The 17,657-nt window shown below is 43.1% G+C and overlaps 1 protein-coding gene across 1 annotated transcript in view; it reads right to left on the reverse strand.

Annotated features, from left to right (window-relative positions):
• The window catches only part of EPS8L2 (EPS8 signaling adaptor L2), an 87,616-nt gene extending 70,041 nt beyond the window's left edge, over window positions 1–17,575 (reverse strand). Inside the window, exon 1 of the mRNA XM_083480108.1 lies at window positions 16,827–17,575. The gene's annotated coding sequence lies outside the window, so the exon portion shown is untranslated. The remainder of the gene's footprint in view (window positions 1–16,826) is intronic.
• Between the last annotated feature and the right edge of the window lie 82 nt (window positions 17,576–17,657).

Here is a 17,657-nt window from a genome sequence, read left to right on the forward strand (position 1 = left end):
AAGACAAAGTCCAGCAACTGGAGGAACGTGTAGCTACGCTCCAAAGAATTAGAGAGCTGGAGCTCTTCTTGGAAGCAACAGAGAACACCGTCTCCACCAAGGAGGAGACAGGGGACACCCCTGAGAAGGAGGCTAGTTCACCAACACAGGTGCCAGATATATGGAGAAACGTGACTCAAAGAAGTAGGAGGCCCAGGGTTCGCTCTGATTGTTTAGAAATACACAATCGCTTTGAAGTCCTCTCCCCTAGCATGGAAGATGAAGAACAGACTCCATTTGAGGATCTCTCCCTCATTATAGTCGATCAGGTATATGAAGACGAGCAGCAAAGTCAGTCCTCAGGGAATGTGCAGGCGACCTTGGACTGCCAAGGAGTGTGGTGGAGTCTCCTTCTTTGGAGGTCTTTAAGCAGAGGCTTGACAGCCATATGTCAGGAGAGCTCTGATGGTGTTTCCTGCTTGGCAGGGGGTTGGACTCGATGGCCCTTGTGGTCTATTCCAACTCTATGATTCTATGATTCTAAGGGTGAAAGAAAGAGAGCTAAAGAAGGCTCAGTGTGGATGCTGTGTTGTTGTTGTTGTTGTTGTTGTTTTTTAAAGCAAATGAAAACTTGAAGCAAATAGAGGCTTGCTGTGAGATGTAGAAATGCAATAAAATGAGCGTGAGCAGTACAGAACATTCCTATACCATACGTGTTCCCTCCGTTTCGGAGGCATATTGCTAGTTACCGTATTTTTCGCTCTATAGAACACATTTTTTTCCCTCCTAAAAAGCAAGGGAAAATGTGTGTGCGTCCTATGGAGCAAATGCAAGGGGGAGGCAGGCGGGAAAAGCCCCCAAGAGCCGCACACAAGCTTCGTGCGCTCTTGCGGGTTTTTCCCCAGGAGGGAGAAGGGACTGACTGGCTGCATCAGTCCCTTCTCCCACCTCCCAGAAAAGCCAGGAGAAGCCGCGCAGCCCCTTTAAAGAGCTCACGGCTTCTGCGGGCTCTCAGGGAGGTGGGGGAAGCTGCAGCGGATTCCCTCCTCCCCGGCTCCCTGCTTACTCGTGTAAGCAGCTCCTCTCCCACTTTCCTGCTTCAAAGTGGAGGGAATCCACTGCAGTTGCGAGCAGAGGATCCATGGCTCCGCTTCCTTCCCTCGAAGCAGGGTGCGGGGGTGCAGGGGGGAAAGAGGGCAGGAAATAGATGCCAGGAAGGAAGACACAACCATACTTTGACCACTGGAAAGTCCACCTCAGCCTCCCCAGATTTCCACTGAGACGGCCAGGCTAATCTCGATGGCCATAAGTCAGGCTCAGCATTATTAACTGGACTTAGATAAGCCATGGTTCCCCTTCCTACCCTCCTCTGAGGCTCAATTTAAAGCAGCAAAGCGGACAGGAGCCGCCCGCTTTGCTGCTTTAAATAGTTTAGTGCAACATTTGATTCAGAATATTTTTTTGTGTGTTTTCCTCCTCTAAAAACTAGGTGCGCCCTATGGTCAGGTGTGCCCTATGGTGCAAAAAATACGATATTTAACAAATGTAGACAGGTCAGTAAATTCCTCTGCCTAATGCTTTTCAAGCAATACTAAGCTTCCCAAGCTTTATGTAATATTTAATATACAACATTTAAGTAGTCATACCTCTCACTGCATTATAGTAGCTGATATACTATAGTTATTTTTGTAGATTAAAAATAATGGCTCTGATGAATGGAAGGGAGGTAAGTGTTCTCTTTTAGTGGTAGTCACTTCACCGTGCTAATTAACTCTATATGCATTAATTAAAACGCATATACATGCATACATGCAATCTGGCTTTCAAGTTTTGCTCCACCTATTATTAACTATGATGCAACTGCTAAGAGTTTGCCATTGGCAGAGATGCCTTGTGGACATGAATGAACTCAGCTTTTGGTTGTCATCCCTAATTTGTTATCTGATTCCTGAAATTATATGTAAAGCTTCTAATAGAGACTGTAGCTACAAGGTAATTGAATTTAAGTTTGCATCTCTATCACAGTCCAGACACCAGGACTAAATAAAATAGACCACACTGAATTCTCAGATCAAAAACATTATAAGAAAGATGGGATGGAGTGGAACTCCAATGACTCTAACAAGCGACAAACACTAAAAAAACCCAACAAGATTAAATTATAGGAAATAAATGGGGAGGAGGAGCCATATGTTCTTAAAGAGAGCATCAAAGGGAAGGGCTGGATGGATTTATGCTCCAGCTGCTCTATCAGAACTCTTTAAATAATCTTCCTGCTCCTTAGAAACAGAACTTGCATAAGAGTAAGAAGCACATGACCAAGGCTGTATATTTGTTTCAACATTCCTTCCCCAAAGCACTGGAACAAGAGATTTGGTTAAAACATTTCATCCACTTACAAGCTTGATCTGTCAGTCACACAAACCCACTGCACACCTGTAGAATCTCTGCAGAAGAGGGAGGCAAGATTGTGAGTGTCTATGGCATGCTCTTGGTTCCCCAACCACAATCTTCTTGAGGGTTCAGAATGCAGTGTCTAACTCCAGCTACAGTGATAGAGGAAACCTTTTTCCCCACTGCTGTGCACACAGAGCAAGTAAGGAGTAGCAAAAACCGAAGGCAATGTGAATAGCAAGCCAACTCCTCACCTCCTTCTTATCATTGTGAATGCAGCAATTACTTTTTGCAGAAACACACCCATACATCATTGTTCATGGGGTTTGAGCCTTCCAGCTCAACACAGGGGTGGCTACTTTCCTATCCTGCCAGTCTTCCATTTTTAGCTCTTGCTCACATCCTCTCTCTCTGTGTGTGTGTGTGTGTGTGTGTGTGTGTGTATATGTATATATATATGTGTGTGTGTGTGTGTGTGTGTGTGTGTGTGTTTGGATATTTGCTAACAATCCATACTCAGTTGTAACTTGGCACATGCTATGTCGACTGGGGAGTGGCACTTTAACAAAACAAACAGGCACTGCTTTGGCTAGGCTGGTGGCAGGACTGGCACACAGGCGTTCTGTGTTTGAAGTTCGAGACCGCAGACCAGGTAGCGGCTTTGACAGTTCCAGACACAGTTTTGCACCCAGTAGCATCAAGTTTCTGAAGGAAATCCTCTCGAGAGCACCAAAGGATCAGGCAGCCTGGGACCAAGACCTTGTGATGAAGATGAAAGAATTGTAGGAAGTTTTTAAAGGGAAAACTGACAGGAAGTGATATAACCATATCCTGTCCAAGTATGTACTCAATGGTTAACTCTCTGGTGCTGTGATATGGAGCCTGTTGTATTACCAGAATAGGCCAATATTTTTTGTATTGCATTGCTAGATGGTGCTAGAAACATTTCATTAGGTTTGTGGGTGTGGCAAGCTTCCCAAACGGAGCCTGAGCCCCAAAAGGCTCTAGAACTGCCTTTCTAGAGGGGTCAGCCATGTTAGCCTTTTGCAGAAAAACAAACAATACATTGTGACACCTTAAAAGAATGCCACATTTATTATAGCATAAGCTTTCATGAACTACTGTCCCCTTTGTCAGATACATGAATCACTTTCCTGAGCTTCAGGTATATACACATTTCATGGGGAGTGGGAAATTTTGGACAGAGAAATCAGAAGGAAATGAAACACTGAAATAGGTACCGCTGTATAGCGGGAAGGTAAACGGTGTTTCCATGTGCTGCTCTGGTGCCGGTTCGCCGGAACAGCTTCGTCACGCTGGCCACGTGACCCGGAAGTGTCTGCGGACAACGCTGGCTCCCAGCCTCTAGAGTGAGATGAGCGCACAACCCTAGAGTCTGTCAAGACTGGCCCGTACGGGCAGGGGTACTTTTACCTTTACTCATGTGACCTTGAACACAGCCCTTGATCTCCACCCACCCTACCACACACATTTCATGGAAGTCAATGGGATTTCAGTGCCTTAATTGTCCCTGCGAAAGCAGATACGTATTGCTATAGTTCTAGGGCAGGAGACTCTGTTCTTGCATGATGGCAGATATTCCCTGTGCTGTTGATGAATCAAGTCCTGTGTGCAAAGCAGGAGGCAGAAACCTTCCATGACAGCACATAGCGAAGGAGGCAATTGTTACACCCACACCCTTCTCATAACCCCAAGTCACGACCGGCTCCACCATTCCCTAAAGCAGCATGAACAAGCTCCCACTTCTCTCCTGAGAACCAGGAAATGTAGCTGCTTCAAACTCTAAGCAAACCAAATTCAGGCTTTTATCTTAGCATTTATTCCCTGGAGAACCATGGCAGTTCACAAAACCCAAGCCTAGTAGGTGTGGTGGAGGAATAAGAAGGGGGGAAAGGATGGGTAATTCCATCTCCTTAGGAGCAAAAGTTTACCTTGGTGTACCAAGTAGCAACCATGCAACACTTTAATATTCAGTTCAAGAAACCAAAAATGAATTTATTACGGATCAAGCATCCTGGACAGATTGATGGAACACCTTTACAGCACAAAATATAAGTCCATACTTGATTCTCAGTTGTTCACTTCCAACATGCCAGTCTCTGCCCACCAAAGTACCTGTATCCTAAGAGTAGACCTTAAGATAGAAGCAAAGGCTTGAAGCTATCTCCATCCTTCTTTTACCATCTCTTTCTGGGGTGGGCAAAAGAATCTGTTTATTCCCTGGAACCTTCCGTTGCCAGACTTTCCTGCACCCCAACACACAAGCAAACACCTCTTTTTCCAATTGCTAGATTGAAAAAATAGATTGAAACCAAAACCTTTCAGCTCATAGTCAAAAGGCTACCTTAAATGCATGGCCCACTTTTTAAAAAATGGCCTTGTTACATTAACTGAGTCAAGTAAAAAATGCCTTCTGAATAGGAGTTTTTTTTATTCCAGGATGTCAGGGGTCAGCAAACTTTTTCAGAAGGGGGCCAGTCCACTGTCCCTCAGACCTTGTGGGGGGCCGGACTATATTTTGGAAAACAAATCTGAACAAATTCCTATGCCCCACAAATAACCCAGAGATGCGTTTTAAATAAAAGCACATATTCTACTCATGTAAAAACACCAGGCAGGCCCCACAAATAACCCAGGGGTGCATTTTAAATAAAAGGACACATTCTACTCATGCAAAATCACACTCACTGTCCACAGGCCAGATGTAGAAGGCGATTGGGCCGCATCTGGGCCCCGGGTCTTAGTTTGCCTACTCAAGTGCTACAGTGTGCAACACACTGTCACACTGATCATGGTGGGGCAATGCAAATGTGAAACAAGAATATTCTTCCTCCAGGGAGCTCGAACTGCAAGAATCCTCCAAATTCTGGAATATGTTCAGAGCATTGTCCATCACAGCAGAAAATGCTGGTGTAGTTATACCCTTTACGTTGTGCTGTTTCAGCCTTCTCCAACCTGATATCCTCCAGATGTTTTTGACTACAACTCCCATCAGTCTCAGCCAGTACGTGACAGCTCAGACTAAAAGAAACTAGAATTCAAAACATCTAGAGGATGTCAGGTTTAAGGCGGCTACACTACTCACAGTAAGTTAAAACCCACACCAAATGACACACTTGTTCTAATGTATTGTTATAACATTGAAATTGATGTTTGAGACACTGGCTGTGCCCAGATACCACATTTTTATCATGTTAGTAATGAGGCTAGCCTTCACTGGACTTGTAAATGTGGAGAGGAGGAATTAAGAAGCGTTTGCTTCCAACTTCCAATTTCAGTTTGTGCCATTTCTGTTATGCTCAACCCCCAAACACAGTTAATTTTAACTATGGACTATTTAGACAACACTGCTTCATAAGCCAGTTTGAAGTTGGCTTGTTTCAAACAAACCATAGTTAAGTTTAAATACCATTTGTCAGGTTCAGATGACATAACAAGCTGAAAATGAAAAAAAGGAAGTGAAAATGCTCGACCACCTTCTTGTAGCAACGCTGGAGGGTGGGCGGGGGGGGGGAGAAGAGTATCTGAGTCTGGGGGAGCAGGAGGCTACGCTTGTTTCCATCACAATAAACCATGGTTTACTGTGATGTTTGAGCTGACCCACTCTGTACTGCATAAATTCATGAGCTAATTTGACTTTGTCAGAAGGCAGTAATCCTACCCAGACATTCAAAATCCTTCACCATTCTCCAGGGTTCTGCATGGGGGGCGGGGAGCCTAGATGAAAAGAGAAGCCTCCATGCTTTCAAAAGTCATGCCTGCAGCTACTGGAGAGAGGTGGGCATGGTGACCGGGTAGCAAGGGGAGGTGGGTGCAAAGTTAGCATGCTTGTCCACTTTCCCTCCTGATTTGAGGGACTTAGAAAACCAGAAGATACGTAGTGTATTCATTCTTTGTGGGCATCCCAGAGGAAAACGGGTGCCAAAAGTATACACATTTGTCAAAAAAGCAGGAAGTATGATGATGGGAGTTTTGAGGGAGTAGTAGACAAAGATCCAGGAAGCCAGGCCAAGAGTGAAGTCTGAGAAAGAATTATTTTTACACCAAGCACGCAGTCAGGCTGGAATAACCCACCCAGGGCAGCCACAAAAGCTTTTAATCACTGCAGAAAATGTAGAAAAGGGTGTAGTTGTATAGCTAGTTTGACCTCCCTTCCTGGCTTCCCCACCCACAATATTTGGTGGTACTGTGCGTCTCAATAAAATGAGAAAAATGGACTGGCGTGTATATTTCCTGCCTCTCTATCCAAAGTGACAGTGGTAGCAAGGGATGGGGGTTCAGGAATGGTTCAGATTTTAGTGCAAACCTACTTAATTTGCACTTTCGAAGACAATATGCAAACCAAAACTGAACTATATTGCTCTGAATTTTGGGACTAGGTCTCCAACTAAATAATGTATATATTTTAAAAAGAAGTGTGTATAAAATGCATATATGGCAGGAAATAACATACAAAATGCAGCAGGGAAAACTGTTAGCAGTGCCTACTACATACTGGCATGTCTAAATTATTTTATTCCCAACCGCCACATCTTTATCTCCCTCTCCATTCCTTATCATTTTTAAAAAGTTTTTATTAAGGTATATACAACTAGTAACAAAGGGATGGAAAATGAAATGTTTGTAAATCCAAAATATTGATGGTTTAAATTATTATTTACCTGTATTCCCCAGTTTAAACATCGTAAGTCATTATATAATAAGGTAAAGGGACCCCTGACCATTAGGTCCAGTCGTGGCCGACTCTGGGGTTGCAGCGCTCATCTCGTTTTATTGGCCAAGGGAGCCGGAGTACAGCTTCGAGGTCATGTGGCCAGCATGACTAAGCCACTTCTGGCGAACCAGAGCAACGCACGGAAACACCGTTTACCTTCCTGCCAGAGCAGTACCTATTTATCTACTTGCACTTTGATGTGCTTTCGAACTGCTAGGTTGGCAGGATCAGCGACCAAGCAACGGGAGCTCACCCCATTATATATCATGTTGTAATTGTTACTGCTGTGGTTTTCTTCAACAACTCTGTCTACAAATTCAAAATTTGTTTTCTGATTTATTTTACATTTTATTTAATTATTGTTCTTTTACTCAGTTGTTGGATGTGACCAAATTTGTATTTCTAGGCAACAATATCTGCTTTTTTGATAATGAAAACCAATAAAAAACAAATAAGTAAACTATCTATGGCATTTCAAATTGTGGAGGGTATTAGGGTTTTTTTGTTTTGTTACTATGTTATGTATTTTTGTGTTTTTATATTGTAATCCACCCTGTGATGTTCAGATGAATGGCTGTATAAAAATTTAATAAATAAAATATTAATTTGATTTAAAAATAGGAGAAACTGTTTACAAACTGTGTATCAGGCAAAATTGCATACAAAATATGTATATTTGCACAAAGTACACAGTTTGCACAAAAATGCTGATGAATTTTGCTGAGGACATTTAAAGCAAAACTACAAAATAATACAGAAATGTAGAGATATTAATTTACGACAAGAAAGATAAGGAACTAGAGAAATAGAAACTGACAGAATAGCCTTTCCCTAGAGACAGCAATAGGGACAGCATTGAAGGACTCATGGGTTCCCTAGTAATTTAAAATTCTACTGACCAGCCCCATGGATCCATTGCTGTGATACCAAAAGGCAACTCGCTGAAACCCCAAAATGTGTCCTTAAAAAAAAAAAGTGCCCCACACTTTTACATTTTATCCATCTCCACTTTGCCATGTGGCCCCCAGAGGGCTGATCCTGGGCCAATATGGCCCTTGATTCAAAAGAAGTTAGCTATCCCTGTTTTACAAAAACTGTTGGATCGCTGCAAGAAAGGAAAAAAACTTTTAAGAGCAACAATATATCGGATGGAACAACATGCAGTATTGAAATTAGATTGTTGGTAGATACCAGGACTGTTTTATTTTCTGAATACAGCAGCCAAGTGTGGAATTTTGTACCCCAAGAACAAAACCCACTGAAATTGATGTAACAGATTCTGTGAAATCAACAGCCTTCCAGGGATGAAATCAATCCCTGACATTAGCATGTCAGATTCTAAACTACCTAGCATAGATGTGAGGTTCTTGCAGATGTGGACAATTTAGCAGCACTCAATCATCATTAGTATTCTACTTTAAGCAGGAAGTGGAATAGCAATGCTGCTTTCAGATGTCTGGCATCCAGATAACTTTCTGTAGCCAAGAAACCAGTTCCACCCCTCCTCCCTATTTATTCCTCAGTCCCAAATGTTGGTAAGAGGGTAATTTTCATTGGACCACTGTCTATGGAAATGGTTAAAATGCTTCTTCTCCCCACCTGCCACACAGCTCATTACTATCTCCCCCCTCTCACTGCACTCTAAATCATAACACCGTTGAAATTGGGGGGTTGTGGGAAGAGACACGAAAAACAGATATAAAACAGATACAAGATAATTCTGTTTGGAAAAAGAAAGGCTAAAGAGAATAGATTCCAAGCGCAATAGGCCATCTACACTTAGAGAAACTGTGCCCTCTATATCATGGGTTAAATTGATGGGTTTTCTGAGCTCTGGATAAATGTAACCTGAGCAGGGAAAACGTGAGATGAGGATGTTTTGTTTATGATGTCATGCAAATGTTCCATAAAAAGTGAGTAAACAAAGCGTAGGTATTTCACAGCAAATGTTCTGTGGTCTTCAGGAGACCATAAACAGCAACCAATAAAAATTTGAATGATAAGTAACTTAAAATGCAATAATATTCTAAAATCATACACAACATACAAACCCTTCCCCTACATCAGTTTAAAAGATATCTCTTTAATGAATGGGACTTTTAAGATACAGTAACAGATTTGAATCACAAAGCTGGTATCCTCCTGTCGCTTGCATTAAGGGGCAGTTGGAAGAACTGTTAGTTTCAAGATACCAAACCAAACACATACCCGCTTCTTCACCATACATCTACTGCAGTTGCAAAACAAAATATGATTTTGTAACACTCTTTCAACTAAAATTGGAAGCATATTTTGCTTGCAAAAGCAGAGGGTTCTAATACCAAGAGCTTCTGGGTGAACCATTTCCATAAGGCGAAAAGTCTCCCTAGGTAATTTCTGCTGCAATACTGAGTCACTATTAATACAGAAACCTATTGCAGACAACCAGCTTTTCCTGTTCCCTCAACACAAACAGCTTGCATAGTGATCATTCAAGTGCTATGAAGAGTAAGAATCTTCCACCCTAAGTCTAGCCCATATATCAAGAATTCTCCAGCTGTGCCATTCAGTTTGCCCTGTTCGGCACTATCTTTTCTAGTCCTGCTTCTCCCCTTGCAGAGGACTTAGATGGACATGAAAACCAATCGAGCAAGCAGCAATGCCTAGCAACACAATGAAATGGGTTGTCTCCAGCTTTGTCAAGCTCAAAGCAGACACATTGAAATCAATGCACATGACTAACTTAGGCTCTTTGGCCAGATGGTTAACAAGTCCTGCTAGCACAACAGGGTTTCTCTCCTGCTCCCTTCCTACAGCCTGCAAATTGGCTCAGGGCTCGATAGGAGTGCACACACCAAAACAGAGTGCAGGGGGAGGAGAAGGGGGATTGTTTTGCCTGGCAAGCTGAAATGCTTGCACTGACTGAATTCCTGCTATGCTGAATTCCTGCCCTTAATTTCAATAGGCCTACTCTGAGTTTGACCAACTTTGGATACAACCGAACAGTTCCCATACCTTTTAAGAATTGTGTAGAAGAGGAACCTGAGCTGGTTTTCTCATACTTGTGCCACTGCAACATAAGCTGGGCTTCCTAAAACCCCTCTGCTATAGAACAACTAAAGGAACCAGAACGTTGTCCTTCATTTCATCGTATCCAAGGAGTCTGGCCAGGATGCCGCTTATTTTCACTAACAAGTGATGAAATTAAGGCTAGATGGCTACACCCTTGCATTTATCTGAAAAGGGCTCAGTTCCAACCAGTACCTGCTTGTATAGTATCTTTCACTCCACTGCTCCTAATTATACTGTTGGCTACCAAATCCACAATAACTGCCCCATACATCTTGCTGCCTGGATGTTTGACCCCTTAGGCATAAGCTACAGACCTCTTTAGCAGGTCTCATCATTTCTCTCCCGATATACTATCACAGGAAAATTGGACTACACAAAATTGATCATGTATAGCAGCCTTCCCCAACCTAGTACCCTCCAGATGTTTTGGACTACAAGTTCCATTAGCCCCTACCAATACAGCCAATGATCAGGGAGGATGGGAGTGATAGTCCTAAGCACTGGGAGGGCACCAGGTTGAGGAAGGCTGCTGGATAGTAATGACTCTTACCCATCCCAACCAAGGGACTTTCCCATCCCAACAGCCTTGAAAGCTGTTCACATCAGCCAGCCTGTACCAAATCACTCTTGGCACATTGTGTATGTTTTTATTGATTTTATTTTGAATTGTGCTGCAACCTGGGCTCCTATGGGTGGAAGAGCAGAATAGAAATGGAATGAAACGAATGAATACATAAAGAATTCACCCTTTCTTCTTCATGAGACCTACTAGAAGCTATGGATTTGTTTGGACTGGCTTTGAATCATCACCATCTCATTTCCCAAAACCTCTAGCTTGCCTTCCTATTGGACTAGGGCAGCCAGATGCAAAGGACAACAGAACCCCTGCACCTCAATTGTTGTACAGAAGCTACAATAGCTCCAGCAGGTGTTGCTTCTACATGACCCTGTCCTCTTTTTTAATCTGGCCACCCTGAGGTTGACCCCTTCATATTTAGCTCCATATCTCCTGCATAGCTCTAGCCCACGAAACATTTCCCTTGATGATTCCTCCATGTCAGCCAGTCATTATGGTTCCATCAAGGAGCCATACAACAAGAGAAGAAAGTAGTAAAGCAGTAATAATTACGATAAAACAGATATTCACTATAGCAGTAAAATTTAACCAATTTATTGCACTACTGAGAAGGTGGAAAATTGGCTTGGACTTTAGAAGCTACCAAGGCAAATCCCACCACTGCTAATAGGGCCACTCTATAATGAGAAGTCAGCAGAAAATCAATGTTCTGCAATTAGATTTCCCCTCAAGGGCTGGATCTAAAAATGTTGTGCAAACTGCAGGGGAAAATAGGACAAGAAAAGGAGGTGTGTCCTATACAAAACCACTGCCACAAGGGCAGCCTTTGTCAACCCTCTGGTAAAGACAGAGGGGCTGGACAGGCAGAATCCTAGAGTCTGGCCATGTTGCTTGACCTGCCATTAAGCACAGAAGCTGAACCTGAAAAGACATATGTTTATGATGCTTTCCTCCCATGTCTCTCTCCCCCTGCTCCCCCCCCCAACATGTTACACCCTGGCTCTCTTCATTTTTTGAGTCATTAATATGAGTGGGACGTGATGCCTTTGTAAGCTCTACTGAAATTAGTTTTCTTGAACCATAAACAGGGCTTGGGTAGGTGAATTTATTGATGGTTTGGACCCAGCATAATGGGCTTCCTCTATTGTTGAGCCCTGGCAGTCTTTCTAGTTTAACTAAATGTGCTTCTGAAGAGGAACAGCTGGACACGCTGCATATATTACACATATTATAGCTTGCATTAATAGGACAGTTGTTAACCACCTGACTACTACTGTCATTCACAAAACTAATAAAACCTATGTGTCATTTGTTGTGAGAAGAGCTTTCATCCAAGCCTTCAAGGGTGATAACTTGGATTAACTCTGAAATTCGTATACCTTTTAAACAAAAACTACAAGCCAAGTGACAAAATGGCAAGAGCTGGCAATGTCTCTGGAGCTTGGCACAAACTTGCTTCTTGTTTCTGTATCTGTACAGATAAAGAACACAAACACAGTGGAAGGCATTGTTGATGACACACAACCACGTTTTCCAAACACTAGTATCAGCTACATACACTGAAAAGGGGCTAGTGGTGAGGTGGCTGATTGTGGCAGTCATAGAATTATACACTCTTAGAGCTGAAAGGGGTCCAAGGATCATCTAGTCCAACCCCCTGCAATGCAGAAATCTCAGCTGAAGCATCTATGACAGATGGCCATCCAACCTCTGCTTAAAAACCACAAAGGAAGGAGAGTCCACCACCTCTCGTGGGAGTCTGTCCCACTGCCAAACACCTCTGACTGTCACAAAGTTTTTCCAAATGTTTACTTGGAATCTCAATTATTGTAACTTGAAGCCATTGCCTCAAGTCTACCCTCAAGAGCAGGAGAAAACTAGCATGCTTCCTCTTCCTTATGACAGTCCTTAAGATATTTGAAGATGGCTATCATCCCTCCTCTCAGTCTCCTCTTTTCCAGGCTAAACATACTCAACTCCTTCATGCAGTTCTGGTAAGGCTTAGTTTCCAGATCCTTGATCATCATGGTTGCCCTCTCTGCACATGTTCCAGTTTGTCAATATACTTTGGACACAGTATTCCAGGTGTGGTCTGACCATGGCAGAATAGAGTGGTACTATTGCTTCCCTTAATCTGGACACTATACTTCTGTTGATGCAGCCTAGAAAAGCATTAGCTTTTTTTTGCTGTTGCATCACACTGTTGACTCATGTTAAGCTTGTGGTCCACCAAGACACCTAGATCCTTTTCATATGTACTGCTAGTAAACCAGGTGTCCCCCATCCTATATTTGTGCATCTAGTTCTTCCTGCCTGGGTGCAGAACCTTAGATTTGTCCCTATTGAAATTCATTTTGTTAGCTTGTGGCCAGTTCTCCAATCTGTTAAGGTCATTTTGAATTCTGATTCTGTCTTCTGCAGGATTAGCTACCCCTCCCAGTTTGGTGTCATCTGCAAATTTGATAAGCATCCCTTCAATTCCTTCATCCAAGTCATTTATAAAGATGTTGAACATCACCTTCACATGACTGTCATTTGGGGTTAACTGGATACTTTATTTCAAACCTGCAAACATCACAATAGCCACCCTATTTGAATGATGACTTGCACTCCACTCTTAGAACGAGGCAGATGTGCACTGAAATGAGCAGATAGGACAAGAAAAGTGTGCAAGTGTATGAGAAATCTGTACATTCTGTGTAAATCCATTTAAACTCTGTTATCTGGGATTTGCTAATACTCATCATAGACAGACTGATCATTGTGGTTTTCTTAAAGCCCCATGCTGAGAGACACATTTATCAAATGAACATATCATCTTTTAAGAAGGTTCTAAATATCAAAACTACAAAACAAACTGGCATAAAAAAGCTTGCTTTTAAAACCAAGGAGGCAAACATGACCCCTAATAATTATCTAAAATGTAATCATTACATTGGAACAATTATGATGTCAGATGGCAAGACAGCTGCCTGGTCCCACCTACCTGTCAAAGTTAGCTGTGAGGTGGGGAGAAAAAGACTTGACCCACCTTCCTGTTATGGCTCACCACTGATTAAAAGCTAGAAAAGATTCATTACTGTATTATCCATGTGTATCCCAACTAATTACTAGCCATTGTTCATATTTCTACAAGTACCGGTATTTCTCAAATGTAGCCAGCTTGGTAGTCATTATCTCATTCAGTCTTCTTTTGCAGACTATGCACTAAGCTTAAGAAATTTATTTGTCAAGGCCATCTGGGAACTTCAAGGCTGAGCAGGGATTTGAAGACAGGTTCAACACTCACTTTCATAATTTTATTACCATGTTTTTATCTGTCCAAAGTCTAGACTACTCTGGCTTTCATAATTTCATGTCCATTTTTTCATCTGTCCAAAGTCCGCAGGCATGGATCCTTTGAGTGGGATAGCTTTCAGGACTTGGGGGGGGGGGTTCTATCCCCAATGGATAGGTTCTATCCCCAATGGACGTGGGGGGGTTCTATCCCCATCTATCTCCTCCAGGATGGAGGCTCCCTCTGAGGTTGATCTAATGACCTATTATGTTTAGTATTAACTGAAATTCTGTTGTTGTTTTTTAAATGAATTTACATTCAGCTCTTGAATATAATAACATTTCAAACAGTTTTGCCCAACAATTTAACGTGGAAGGTACTGATTCATTAAAGCTCAAAAGGAAGGTTCGGACAACAGCCTGGATTGGAAGGATTAATGACTGGGAGTTGCTGCATCATTAAACTTCAGATAACAGACTTGGATAACATCCCGGATTGGAATGGAGTCAGAGGAAGCTGCGCTGGTCAAAAGGCAGTTGGAAAAATATATACTTACATTTAAAGCTGTATTCGGTGGATGAAAGGATATATGACGTCTGACATGATTGAGAATTGTGGAACCAGGGATGGAGAATTTTAAAGTGTGAAAATCAAGATGTGGACAATATGGAAACAATGAGGAGAGGCAGGACTGAGATGTGGTGATATGCTTCAGAGGTCCAGACCATGGGGAACTCCGAAAAATTAATAATTATAAGTTGGTCTTTTTTTAGTTTTTTATTGTAACTGGATTATGATTGGATATATAGGATGTTTTTTATTGGAAAATTAATAAAAATGATTAAAAAAATAAAATAAAAACATTTCCCGCTTAAGTTCTTGTCATGAATTATGAACAAGTTTTATTGCTTGAAGATCCAGGGTGAAAAGTCAGATGGTCAAATGCCAGGTAGTCCCTTTCCACACTGTACATCTAATCAACCGATAAAACCACCTGTTTGTCTTATCTTGCCATGTGGTAAGGAACATTTAATGACACATTAGGGGTGACCAAGTGGTGACATGGTTATCTGTATTCACCCTAAGAGAGACCCTTCACATTAAAGCAGTGGCACAACAAGTGCTGCCCAGTAACTTCTTCCCAGGCTGCTGAAGTAATAATTAGTGCCAAAAGTAATCATATGGACTATTCCTAACAAATTCCATCTCTTCCTCCCAGTTGGGATATAATGGATGGGTAGGAGCTGCACACCACCCTTACATCATGTAGTTGTGGCTTCCAGACAGTAGCAAGGCAGTGGGTGATGAAGCCATGGGGAAGCAGCTCCCACACTGTTGCAGTAGCATACGAAGGGGGCGGCCCTGAGCTTTCTTTGTAGTCAGTGTGCAGGTTGCTCTGATATATCCTCCCCTCCACGCACACTACTGCATTTCACAATCCCAGCAGATTCCAACCTCTTGTTTTATAACAGGTCCTTTTAACCTAAATTAGCAATCGACTTGGGACTTCTATGTGGACCATCCTTTCCTCTAGACAATGGAAGAACTAGACCACACTAATACTGTGAAACAGCCTTTGCCAACTTGATGCCCTCCAGATGTTTTGGCTTACGCCTCCCATCAGCCCCACCTGATTTATGTAAATGTTCATAACATTTTGGTAAACTGGAAGCTGGAGCAATTATAACTCTTCTTAATATGGCATTCTATTCACATGACTATAGAGTGTCATGTGGTGAGCACAAAAAATCCAGATATTCAGAATGGATCAAACTTCTTAGGACATCTTTACACATTGTGCATGGGAACAAATCCCCAAATACATGTCATCAGTGTAATTTTTGAACGACATCCAAATGCATAACTTGTGACTTCTTACAAAATGCGTATGAGCAATTAGCATGAACTGAAAGGACGTGTGACATTCGTGTATGAAATACAAGTGTACTGTTAATAAACAATACTCTCTTGCATCTCTTTTGTACTTGGGAACTGGATCCAGAGTACAAAATGTAAATATTAAGCAATGACCCTCGGCAGAATAACTTGAAATTTGTGAGTTAGGAAAGAAAGATCTGGTATGTCTCTGTTTACACTTCCAGGCAGTTACTCAGCATGGAAGAGCAGTCCTGCTGCTCCACATTATACAAAATTGCCCTAATTAAAGCCAAGGAACAATTATATCCAAGTGCCCCACTTGTCTGACAACGCAGTGATTAGTTCCCAGGGTTTAAGAAAGCATTTCAGAAAGCTCTAAATTAAGATGACTTGCATTTATTGAGAAGAATTTGTACCAGTATTTTCCATATTTAAGCAAACACACCCACCCCAGGCCACTGCCAATATGATTTCACTAAACTAAAAACAAAACTCAACCAACATTTTCCCATGGTCGTGAGTTTGAGGTCCACTTCACAAAAGTGCAGCCAAGCAGACATAAAAGCAGAGAGAAAAAAGCCAACCAACTTTGGAATAACCTTAGCAGTGTGTCGATGAAGCTGAGCAACTGATAGCAAAGCTAGACTTTGTTTTCTAACGTAAGAGTCTTCCTTTGCCAAAACAGCACTCCCTGCTGGACCTTTCCCATTTGGGCAGAGATGTTGTAGTACGCCACAAAATAACATGGAGAAAATCCTGCTCCTTCTTCCCTTAACTTCTTCCAGAGTTTTTACCAGCACTCCCTTTCCCAAACATACTCCCTTCCTTACGCATGGGAAATATTCTTTGGAGGCTCCTCGTCAAACGCTGGGGAGCAGGGCGGGGGGGGGGGAGGAGGAGGGGGGGGAAATTAAAAGCAACAACAATTCACTTACTTTTCCCTCAGAAGCCAGCTGGACTCTCCCAGTTTCCTGGGTCCTCGTAATTCCTTCCCCACTGAGCGGCTCCCTTCCTCTTAGTCCAGCTTCCCTGCCATTCTGAACTTGGGGCTTCCTGCTCTGCTGGGCTCAGCAAAGGGCTTCCCTGAGGTGACCGCCGACCTCCCGCCCAGGGGAAACGGTGCCCGGGGCTGAGATGGGGAAGAGGAAACGACCTCTCCGTTCCTGACGGCTCCCTCTTCTTCTCGCGCCTCCTCACCCTCCTTTCTCCCCGTGCAGACCTCGCAGCTCCACTGAGAGCAGGTGGAAGCGCTCCCTCAGCCCAGGCAGAGGAGGAGGGAGAGGTGGAGGTGGAGCCACCGGCCAAAAGCAACAGGTTACTATATAACCAGGAGGCTCCGAGTAGGGTATCTCTGCTGACACCTGGTGCAACGTTGGAGAAGCAGGACTGAGCCGCTGCCTGTGGAGACAGGCGGCAGAGGGGGCTTTATTTTTCTTTCTCTCCGAGACTTCGGCGAGAAAGGAGGTGATTTTGCTTCAGGTTTTCCTCCTTCGTCGTCTTCTCCCCGCCCCCTTTCAGTTTGGGGAAGGGAAATGAGCAACCTGGCGACGCTGTGGGGAAAACAAACCCACGTTTGTGAAAGGCACAAGCCGCCTCTCCCCGAGCTGGCGGCTGCCTGGCAGGCTCGCTCTGTCTGGCGAGATGTTTATCCAGCCAGAATAAGCCGGGCTCGGCCTGTCCTGGCAGCGCAAGGGTGGAAAATCTGTCGCGAGTTGGAGGGTGTGGTCACACGCATCTCTCCAACTCGGAGAAACAAAATGCAGAGG

The sequence above is a fragment of the Podarcis liolepis genome (genome assembly GCF_965112155.1).
Source record: "Podarcis liolepis genome assembly, chromosome: 1".
NCBI lineage: Eukaryota > Metazoa > Chordata > Lepidosauria > Squamata > Lacertidae > Podarcis > Podarcis liolepis.